Consider the following 11613-nt stretch of genomic DNA (forward strand, 5'->3'; position numbering starts at 1 on the left):
CAAAACAAGCTCACAGTATGCTTTAAAAAGCAGTAGAGGTGATGGATTAAAAGTCTGCCTTTGCTCTGAGACGCATTCGCTCGGAAAATCGGTTTGATAAAAGGTCTTTAATGGGATTTGTGTGTGTGTGTGTGTTCATGCTCTCACTGTGACTCATCTCCATTCCTCAGCTGTGTCTTTTCTGCACCCTTGCCCGTCCTTGTGTGTGTTTTGCTGCCGACAGTTTGAACGCTCAGCAGCAATCTGTCAGCAAAGCTTCAATTTCTGCGGTTTCATCTGCCCCATGATGAAACCCACGGCCAGCCAGTCACGTCCTGGAAATACTTACTTCTTTTGCAATCCGTACTGTCCACAGGCCTCCGGGACACTGCAGAGAGAAAAAGAGACGCTGCAGTGGCCTTATTGATGGGGACGTGGCGTGTTTTTCTGTGCGGACATTCTTGTTTTCGTCCACCCAATTGGTGTGTTGGAGAAACAAGCTGAAATGGAGATGATTAATTTGCTCAAATCTGATTCCAATAAATATTTGGGAACATTTAGAGCATATTGTGACACTCTACTGATCAGTTTCTTGCTGGGAAAATGCAGAAGTAAGAAACCTGCGTCCATGCGTGCAGATATATTACAGTGTAAGTGAGGAGGTTGTGTGTTTCAGTAATTCACTTGAAACAGAAAACTTGTGATTTGAATCAAACATAATGAAATGTTATGAGTGTTAACTACTGTTCATTTTCATGAGTATAGTTAGTCAGAAAAAAAGACAATATCACAAGAGTCCAATAAAAAGGATTTTTACGAAATTAGCAATGTTATGTTATGGCAAATAACATAACATGACTTGGCAGCTCAGCAGATGACAGAATGTTCAGAGAGCGCTGGATGAAAGTATATCAATGGAAAGTCTAGTGGAAGGAAAAAGACAGGAGGAAAAAGTGTTAATCTGTTCATTAACCAGAGACATTATCAAATGTCTTTCTTCTGCTAAAGAAAAAGAAAAACTGCTGGACTGCCATTCACTGGCCCACAATGCCAAAAGTACCAAGACCTGCTTTGATAACTTGGTTATCGTTAAGTTTGAGAATCGAAGATGAGAATTTCAGGTTTTCTGTAGCTGGGAATCAAAATTAACTAAATACTTGAAATAAACACATCAGCCATTCTTTTTTTCAGTTTGTCTCCTTAAATTTGAAATAATAACATAATTAAAAATGTAAGAGTCCCTATTTTATTCATTCGTCTTAATTTGTGTCGAAGTTTAAAGAAAAAAAAAAGATTCATTTCAAATCAAAGTTTTCAAACAACTAAAGACAAGCCTTCATAGTTTCCACATTTACCAATGCCCTTGTGGTCTTCCCCATTGCGTGCATTGATTTCTAAAATTAGCCATGGATAAGTCGTTTCCACGCCTTTGTTTGCGGTCGTAGATCAGTCTGAAGGTACATGAGCCAAAGTGGACCTGTAGTTGTTGCTAATTACTGCTCTGCATAAAAAGATTAAAGTGCTTTGAATAATGCCAGCCTTGCCACTCCCACCACAAATAGGTTGCAGCTTGCAGTTGGTTCGCTTCTATCGCGTCAGTGCAAAAAGTTAGACCTCAAGGTAAATTCCCATTTGGCCATCGTGACTCATGTTGCAGGATTTTTGTCATCATTAATTTTCTCCAAACCGCTGGCGTAAACACAGGCTGCCTTCCCGATGAGGAACCCTCGCACATACATACGTATAATAAACTCCGTGGAGTGTTGAAAAGATCGCCGCTCCTTCGTCTAAGTTGGGTTGTGGGGACGGCAAATCGCAGACCAACCTCTTACATAAGCACGGCGTTTACTCTGCTTACGTTTTTCAAGTCGGCTTCAACGGATCCATGGCCCTCCAGCCAAACTCTGTTTGACACACTGATCCTGTCTGTCACCGAGGTCCTGAAAAGCTAAATATTTGAATTCGTAGTGATAAAGTACCGGCTTTTATTTAAAAATGGGTCTTAAACCATTACAGTTGAACCACCGTCTCAGCGTAGAGTTCTTTTCCAGCATGAAAAAAACCACTGAAGCCATTTGAAACTGTTTTGTTCTCCAAATTTAGTTCCATTTTTTTTAAACTTAGAGTTCAACTTTTGCTAATAATAGATAATAACATGTTTAAGGATAAAATGTTGCTGCATCATAAACCCAGTGGATGCCACAGCTGCATCTGAAACTTTCCAGCTTAATGAATTCAGAAACCCTTGTTGTTGTTGTTGTTGTTGTTGTTGCTGCGTTTTCTTATCCTAACTGGTAAAATTATTCTTATTACGTTAACAGCATGTGCAAATCTTCTTAAATTGTTCAGTGTTGGTTTGATATTGTCTTAACAAAAACAATAAGTAAAATGTATAATTTGAAATGGCTGTGTGCGCCGCAAAAAATTCCTCCTGAAAAGTATTTTTATCTTTGGATCCATGCCGTATAAAGCAGATTTTTTTTTTTTTAAATTGACATCAGGAAAAATCTTTTTGAGATAAGAAGTTAATAAATCAATATTTACCCGGGTGAAGCTGAATGAGCAGCCGCCGGCTGATAAAGCTGGTCATGCGTGGCAATGCAAGGAGTTTGGTGTGCTTGTAGTTGGACACTTAGCTTTAGCTCACAGGGCCAAGGACTAAACCACTAAACCAGCCAACAGGATGAGTTATTTACATCTGCAGCTCTATGTGCAGGTTGAGCCCCTGAAAGTAAGAAACAGTTGTTTATTTTTTGTTGTTTGTTTTTTTGGTTTTTAAATCTCAGTAGCAGCAGCTCTGAATCCTATTGGAGAGATCGCAGACTAAAAGTTAACATCCAAACCGCAAAGTGCTGGGTCTGCTCCAATACCTACATTCTGACACCATGGTTTAACATCTAATCTTAACCCAAAGCAGTGATAGACTGCCATTATTACAGTGAGAGGGACTCTTAAAAACTCAAGATTTGATTCATGGTCTCATAAATAGCCTTTTTGTCTCAGGTAATTGGGGGTGAAAGAAAGCCCATAAGTGTAGTTCATTTAAGTGAGTAAATGATTAATGCTGTTCACTTTAAAGTACCGTGGTGTATCCAAATTAGCGCCTGGAACAGCCTGCATGCTCCAGTAAAAGAAATGACTGCAGGTTCAGAGTGTATCTGTTCCTATCCAATGCGATCATCAACAAAAGCACTTGCAGTAACCACTTTATTAACCAGTAACGTCTGAGGAACGTAGGCTTGGTTTATAACAACCTGCTGGTGTCGTAAGACCAGCTGGACTTATAATTAAATGACTTTGGATAATGTCGGAACGACAAACTTGAATTGTCTCCAATATATTATTTTCTCACTGTCCAGAAACTCGCAGTTTTCCAGAATAAAAGCCCTTCTTGTTTATTTCTGAAATTAACAGTTTTTAATCTATTTCTACTATTTATCTGAGTATAAACAGCTTACAACGTTTTTTTTTTTATTAATCTACATCAACTAAACTGCAGACAAAAAAAAATTATTGTTTAATTTGTTGGGATTTAATGAGGCCTAAGAATAATTATTTACATTGTTTTTCAAGTCGGCTTCAACGGATCCATGGCCCTCCAGCCAAACTCTGTTTGACAGACTGATCCTGTCTGTCACCGAGGTCCTGAAAAGCTAAATATTTGAATTCGTAGTGATAAAGTACCGGCTTTTATTTAAAAATGGGTCTTAAACCATTACAGTTGAACCACCGTCTCAGCGTAGAGTTCTTTTCCAGCCATGAAAAAAACCACTGAAGCCATTTGAAACTGTTTTGTTCTCCAAATTTAGTTCCATTTTTTTAAACTTAGAGTTCAACTTTTGCTAATAATAGATAATAACATGTTTAAGGATAAAATGTTGCTGCATCATAAACCCAGTGGATGCCACAGCTGCATCTGAAACTTTCCAGCTTAATGAATTCAGAAACCCTTGTTGTTGTTGTTGTTGTTGTTGCTGCGTTTTCTTATCCTAACTAAAATTATTCTTATTACGTTAACCTTCTGTAACCTTCTGTAGACTGAGAGCGTGTCAACTGCAGTCATTAGAGGTTTAAGACTTGACATGAAAAAACGTGAACATCTCTGCCAAACCACTGGAGCAGCAATGAGTTACCGTGGAGACTGGATGCAGGGCGGTGGACAGATAGTTGCGATGGGGAGTTGATGGGGAGTTGCACTGATTTCCTGGGTGGATCTCCCTGAAAATAGGTGTGTGAAGACATGTCGACAGGAGTTGCTCCTCTTTTGGGCAATGTCTGAAGGAAGACGATGTCATTGAGAGCTTCTGGATTGTGGTAAATCGTCTTTGGAAGACGCAGATTGCAGTTCGGTGAGTCCGCATGGGAACGTGGAGGCAGAAACTGAGGTCAGAGAGGGTTTATCAAATAAGGTAACATTGTGAATAAGACTGAAAAACCTCCACAAATCAGCAATGACGCCCACACCACACATTTTAGTCTTGATGAGGAGATAAAGAGCCGGAACATCAGTGGAGGCTGAATGAGTCAGAGAAATGTCTGCAGGCTCCCTGCTGGGAGGTGGGTGGTTCATTCATAAGAAAATATATTTATTCCGTATCGGAACAGTGGCTTTGTGCCTTGCTGGGAGAGAAAAAGGAGATTTTTACACGATGCTTTACAGCACCTTTTAAATTAGACGGTTATTCATCGCACATGTGGTTGCTGAGTGAAAAGAAAGCTGTTTTTTCTCTCTCTCTCTCTCTTCCAAGCGGTCTCCAGACTTCTCAAGCTCCAAAACGGGACTACGAGTTATAGCCTGTGTGGTTTTCGCTTTCGTCTCGCACACCTCTGATGAGATTCTGCTGCGTCAAAGCCAAAGTTTCCACTGACGGTTCATACTCTTGAAATGAGCAAAAATGTTCAATTGGATTTCAAAACAAAATCCACGCTCATTGAAAAACAAAACAAAAGAAAAAAACAGTTCTTGGTCGCAGCGAGCTGAAAACTGAGCTGCCCCAGTCCCGAAGAGTTTTGTCTGGGGTGGAGATGGATGATCTGATGGTTGGGCAAAGGTTTGAGGGTGTTTTCTCTCTCTCTCTCTCTCTCTGCTGAAGAGCAGTTGTGAAAGTAGGCCAGGAGGGGTAAAAAATAGCATCCAGTCACCATGAGGAGTCATTGCACAAGGTCACCTCATTGCCCTGGGCCTTAATGCGTGAAACTAAGTGTTCACAATCTTTCTGTTTGCTTCCACTTTGCCCCTCTACCCCCTTTTTCGTCTTTTTTCCGCCTGTCCTCCTATTACTTTCCCTCTCTGGCTCAATGACTTACACAGGCCTTAGTATCAGTAAGGCTGTAAGTCTAGAGCTTATATGCTAACGAACCCTTGAGCTAATTAGAAATATAGCCAAGCTGGCCGGTCCCCTCATTTCCTTTCCATTTCCATCCCTTTGGACAAATACAATTTTACCCCGTGACCCATGCAGATTTAATCCTGTTACTGTTGAGCACAGGATGAATAATGGTCACTTATCTCCTGGGAACATGGCTACAGAGGGTCTCTTTGGTGGACTGTACCCGTATTAAGCCCCCAGATTTTCTACCTTGCCTGAATCTGTAGTTGAGTCGGCGTGTTTTTTTTTTGTTTTTTTTTTCCCAGTCCTAAAAAAGATTAGTGCTTTTTTTTCAGCTAAGAGTCAGATCTGTCCTCATTTTTGATAAAGTAGAACAAACTAACACCAAAGTGTCAAGATGGATGATTGACATTTAACAGAAAAGTTGACCAAAGGTTATTTTCTACACCGTCCACAAAACGTCTCTGTTTTAAAAATGTCTGTGAGCATTAAAGATGAAATCATTACTGCATTGCCAAACAGGCCAGTTAGTAAGCTCTCTGGTCTTTAGAAAAGAAATCAACCTTTGTTTAAAAGAAAAAAACAGATTAAAAAAAACAACCTAAAAGTACTCCCAACCTAATACATTTACAAACAACAACAAAAACCCTAAACATTTTCTGTGTGTATATTTTGCACAATTTTCTGTTATCACACCCGTGTCTAATTAATGCCTGACTATCTCGCTATTTTAAAGCTTACAGATTCCATTGTGGAACCATTATCCACAATGGAGAACACATGAAACTCTGGTGAATTTGCAGAAGTGGTTTGTGTCCCAAAAATACTCCAAGAGTTCATCGACGATTCATCCAGCAGGTCACAAAGAACCCAGAGCACCGTCATGACCACCGTAAGCCTCAATATGCTTAGTTAAAGTGAGTCTCGATGATTCAACATTAAGAAAGATGGAGGGCAAAATCTGGGATGGTGGGACAGGTCCAAGATGGAAACCACTGCTGGCCATTAGGAGCATTGAGGTTGGTTCCAACAAACATCTTAATGAATCTGAAGACATTATGACTGGTTTTGCTAAAGATCATTCTGACTCAAGCTCCTCTCCAACATGGGGGTGATAGTATGGTGGTCTGGAGGTTCTTTGCTTCTTCAGGACTCGGACAATGTGCTATTAAATGTTGAATTAATTGAAATTAATTCAACATTTGAGCAGAAAATGCTGTGGAAGAATTTCTGACCATCGATTTGTGACCCTAGGCCCAAATTCAATTGGGTTATACAGCAGAACAGCGGTCCAAAGCACACCAGCAAGTCCACCTGTCAGTTTCGTAAAAACTAAGCAAATGTTGTGGACTGGCTTAGTCAAAGTCTGGGCTTAAATCAATCTAGAATGCTTTGCTGTTGAATTAAACGAAACAAGGCCGTTAATGTCCAAAAGAGTCCAGTGTGGCTAAAATTCATTAAAAGGGTCCAAAATTCCCCCCTAGCAATCATGACAGTTGCTGCTGCCAAAGGAGGCACAAACCAGGCAACTTTTCTTTTGACTTGGTGAAGGGTGGAATTTGGATTTGGAAAGTTTCCGGTTTTGGACCGCGCTCAGACCATCAGGCCTGGTTTTTAGTAGTTAGGACACGACTTTAAAAACATTCTTCAGCGGTGAGAATAAAAGCTGTGTGGTGAGTTTTCTCCCTCACTCCCGGCATGCCAAAGCTATCAGCTGTTGGGGTGAGACCCAGCTGCCTCGTGTGTTGACTTTAGAGTGATACCCATCAACATTTGCCGCATGAAAGGAGGAAAGAGTGGCACTCCTAAAATGAGGGAATAAATAAAGGTAATATTAGGACTATGTTTGAAATAAGACCTCCGCTTTTATCAGGTGTGTGCTTTTGGCTACATCAGATAATATATAAATCACTTCCTTTCCTGGTAGGATATAACAGATGCTGCTGTAGGATAAGGTATTCTGAGCCCCTACAATTTACTTGAGGACTTTAAACAAGCCCCAAGTACAAGGTACAATGTTGTGCATCCTCTGCTTTGATTTAAAATTGGAATATGTTTCTACTCATGCCTACAAAGTCTAAAATTACCAAGCATGTACTCTTTGCGTGCCAGGAGTCCATGCAGCCAACGCTATCTGAGGTATGCTCCTTAAACTGGCCTTGGTGCTTTTATTCCAGCCCCCTCGGGGCATTTGAAACAGTTCACTGCGGAGCTGGAAAAAGTTTAATCACAGAAAGCAATGACTGATCCGGAAAAATGGCCACCCTTAATTTGAATGACCCCTTCTGCGGTTGCACTGAGTGCAGGACGGTGTCACTTAAGGGCTCCTTGTAAAATCCTGTGGATAGGCCCTAAGTGCAGCCTGAGCTGTAACTGATACCGCTATGTTTGTAAAGAGTTGGTGATAATACATCCTTGTGTTTGAGCTTCCTCCTGCCACGTGTGAGAGGAATGCCAGGGTCTGAAATATGGCTTTCATTAAGTCACCAGGCCTTTAGTCTTCAAACAAGGGAACCCGGGGATCGGTATCCGAAAGGTGAAGAGTGCAGCTCTCTCAGAACCACTGAAAGGTTGTCTGGGAAGAATTTAGAGGTAAAAAAAATATGAGCAATGATGCAGCCTGATTAAAAAATTGTTTTTTGGAGGCAGAAGTTGCTTAAAGTCGAAGAAGTAATGGCTTGGTTGTTGCTATTGATGTTCATAGTTAGTCTCTGGTGGTGGAGCCGTGGCCTAGGGTTCTCCGCCCATTCTAGGAGAACATAGAACGGACATTGTGGAGGGTCGCACGATTCAAAGCACTTAAGCTGCCATAGAAAATTAAAAAGCGATGCAAATTTGACGTGTTGCAACTTTTATTGCACATTGTGCTAAATGTAAGCATGGCCACAATGCATTGCATTTGTGCATAAAGCAATGTTACTCATTGTGCTACTGCTCACTGTCATTCCAAAACAACAAGAAGAAAAGGTTGCACAATGCAGTCTGCTTAAGACATTGTGACTGGTGTTAAACTAAAGATAAATCTTAGTGGTCCAGTGAACTAGACCACTGGCTTGACCTGGCTACCGTCCAAGTCCAACCCACACCATTGTGTTTTAATCTTATTTATTTTTCTGAAATGTTAATTTTTCACCATACCATCCCACGTTTGTCTCATCAGTTCACCAAATATTTACCGAGGGGTCCTGAGGACCATCAAGGTGTTTTCTTGGAAAACATGAGTTGACCCTTTGCAGTCTTTTCGGGCGGCAGCAAAAGGATCAACTCCCCCGCATGGATAAAAAATTTTTGTTCAGTCTCTTTCTCATTATTGAATTCTTCGCACACAAAGAAGCTCAAACCAACAGAAACTGTTTCAATTTGTGATAAAACATCATAGTGACAGTTTTATCCTGTGACTCTCACAGTGGAGGTCAGCCAGCCCCACGATAGGTCACAAAACTTCATGTCGTGGGCGGAACAGTAATAAAAATCAACTGTAGGTTATTTGCATTTGCACTTTTGGCTTGCCAGCAATGAAAGGAAACCTTGACTGAATGATGTCATCTTTCCGCCAGAGGTGACTTGATTGGTAAGAAGCTGAAAAGTTTGGCAACCTCTAGACTCATTCTTCTTTGAGTCTAGAGGTGCCTGAATCACCAGTGGTTCCTACTGAAAAAAAAATTTATATATATACCAAGGGATTTTAAAGGTCCCGCTACATTGGGCTTTGCAGCAGTTCTGTTATTTTCTTCATTTGTCTGTGAGCTTTTGTCTCCTCTCCGGCTAAATGGTCATTTCTTATGTTAAACAGCCCTGTTGTGTTTACAGAGGCCAGCCTGGCTGTGCTTCCACGCAGCTCAGCTTCCTGGGGGCTCCTCGTCCCCGCTGTCTCTCCTCCTGGCTTGAGTAGGTGTATTCAGGGGAACTGTGCTAATTCACATGGAAACTCTGCCAGAGCACCAGCAAGTCGGGCTGCTAATTACACCGATGTCGGATGGATGACTTGCTGACATCACAACACACACACACACACACACACAGAAAGAGAGAGAGAGAGAAAAAGAGAGAGTAGGAATGGTTGTATGTGTGTGAAGCCAACCAGAGTCCAAAATCAGCTAGGAAGTTAACCAAGCAGCCTTCAAAATAAAATTCTGCTTGATCGATTTACAACAAAAGAGATGTTTTTCACTTGATGGAGGAATAATTATAGATTTAACCTGAATCTAAGTTTGACTCAAATGGTGAATAATACCTGTAAAAGGGGCGCCACATCGTAGAACAGGGACAGTCTGCGATTCGACCCCCCCGAGCCACTTGCTGCATGTCTTTCCCTCCTCTCCCTTCTTTTCTTCCTTGTCTTCTGTCCAGCTACCAACGAATAAAGAAGAATAAATAGATAATGAATCATGCTACAAAAAAAATGTTTAGCATTTACAGCCCGCAGTAACGCCAATGTTTTTAATGGTTATAATTCCTCCTATGTGTTTAAGTGAAAAAAGTGACACAGCACTAGTTTCTCTGGCATCTCAGTAAGTAATTACTTTCAACTTGTTGGGATGGCATCATAGGAAACGTTAAGGTTCTGAACTTTGTCTCACCTTGATGCCAGTAGCTCAGTTTCTGCTCATGTGGGCGATTGGCTGAACTTTCTTTTATTTTTGAAAAAGGTAGCCGGAAGTGGTTTAGCTACGACCGCTGACTTGACATCCTCATTAAAGTCGTGCTTGGTTTAAAGCGCCGCCGCTGCTCGCTGGCTTGTCCTGCAGCAAGAAGAGAGGCTCTGATGGACTCTTCCTGAGCGCACCGAGTGTCCGCCCGGATCTCTGCTTTGCATAAACTTTTCTTTTTCTTTTTCTTTTCTTTTTTTTTCTCTCGATTGGAGGAGTTTGCTTTTCTTTCAGTGGGGACTGAATTCACACTTCCAGTGGAGTCTGCGCTCTTCCTCGGACCTTCGGTCTCCGCTTGGAGGAATCTGTTTGCGGCAGTTTTCTGAACTCCTGCGCGTGTTTTGCGGCGAGGCAGAAGAGGCGAGAGGAGGAAAGCGGTGGGGGCTCACAAAAGGCTATTTTCGTGACCCCCTTCCGCCCCCCCTCACCACCACCGACCCTCCCTTTCTCCTCGGATAGATGTAGCAGAGGTGCGGGACACACAGGCTGCTGCGCCTTCGTGGCACCGGGGTGGCGCTGGAGCTGCGCGACGGAGTCTTGCAATGAGGAGCGTTTCACTTTAAAGCCCGCAGCAAGCGAAGCGGTCGGCTCGGTGTGCCATGGCTTAAGCCCGCGTCGGTTTGTGAGAAGGTGAGCTGCAAAATTTCATTCTTTTTTTTTGTATTTTTTTATTATTATTTTTATTTTTGTTCTCAAACCATTTGAACGCGCAAGCCCTTACCCTATGTCCTCTGTGATCCAAACGGGTAAAAGCGCGCATGTCGTGTTGAAAACAACGTGTCTTCTTACCCACTGATTATTTAAAACGTCAGATGGTGTTTTCATGTTTCGTTTTGCTTATTGAAAACCATTTCTTTCTTTTTTTTAAATGATTTATTTTCCCTCTTGTCTAAATCAACACCTGTTTGTAGGATTTCATATGAAGTGGGGGGGAAGTGAAGTGTAAAAGTTGTGGCTTTCACTCTCTGGACGTGTTTCCATTGGTGGCACTCACGCGCACGCACACACACACCCACCCACCCACACACACACACACACAACCCCAAACCCCCTGTGGCGCAGCGGTCAGCTTCATGTGTGCCACGGTGCCAAACGGATTGCACTATAAAATTCATTTAAAGCTTAATAACTACCCTCTCTCTGTTTGTCCTCTGTATTTTGCAGTTGGAAACAACTGGCAATGGCATCGGAGGATGTCATTACAGAACCCCACAGCGGCTTATTGGACCGTGACGGCGGTTTACTTATTACTCGCCGTTTAGCAGTAAAGAGGAACACTTTATTAGCACTTGAATGGACCGGAGGGGTAACTGATGAGTAACGTGGCAGCTTGGAGCTGCAGTCACTGGTTTGAGAAAGTCACCAAGTCGACAGGAGCCTAATTAGAAGCTTTACGCATTAACTTCCTACATATATATATATATATATATATATATATATATATATATATATATATATATATATATATATATATATATATATATATATATATATATATGTATATATATATATGTGTGTGTGTGTGTAGGAAGGTTATATATGTAGGTTATATATATATATATATAGGATATATGTATATATATATACATTTAGTATATATATATATATATATATATATATATAATATATATATATATGTGTGTGTGTGTGTGTAG

The 11613-nt window shown here is 41.3% G+C and overlaps 1 protein-coding gene across 4 annotated transcripts in view; it reads left to right on the forward strand.

Annotated features, from left to right (window-relative positions):
- Window positions 1-11613, forward strand: part of prickle2b (prickle homolog 2b) — a 75803-nt gene that overhangs the window by 43460 nt on the left and 20730 nt on the right. Inside the window, exons 1-2 of one of the 4 annotated variants that reach the window (XM_055026509.1) lie at window positions 10086-10335; window positions 10418-10588. The exons of 1 other annotated variant lie outside the window; for it this stretch is intronic. The gene's annotated coding sequence lies outside the window, so the exon portion shown is untranslated. Of the gene's footprint in view, window positions 1-10085; window positions 10589-11122; window positions 11223-11613 lie in introns of those variants that run through there. 2 more of the 4 variants (XM_055026495.1, XM_055026516.1) reach the window with 2 other exon arrangements.

This window comes from Poeciliopsis prolifica, unplaced genomic scaffold (genome assembly GCF_027474105.1).
Source record: "Poeciliopsis prolifica strain line A6 unplaced genomic scaffold, Auburn_PproV2 SCAFFOLD003, whole genome shotgun sequence".
Lineage (NCBI taxonomy): Eukaryota > Metazoa > Chordata > Actinopteri > Cyprinodontiformes > Poeciliidae > Poeciliopsis > Poeciliopsis prolifica.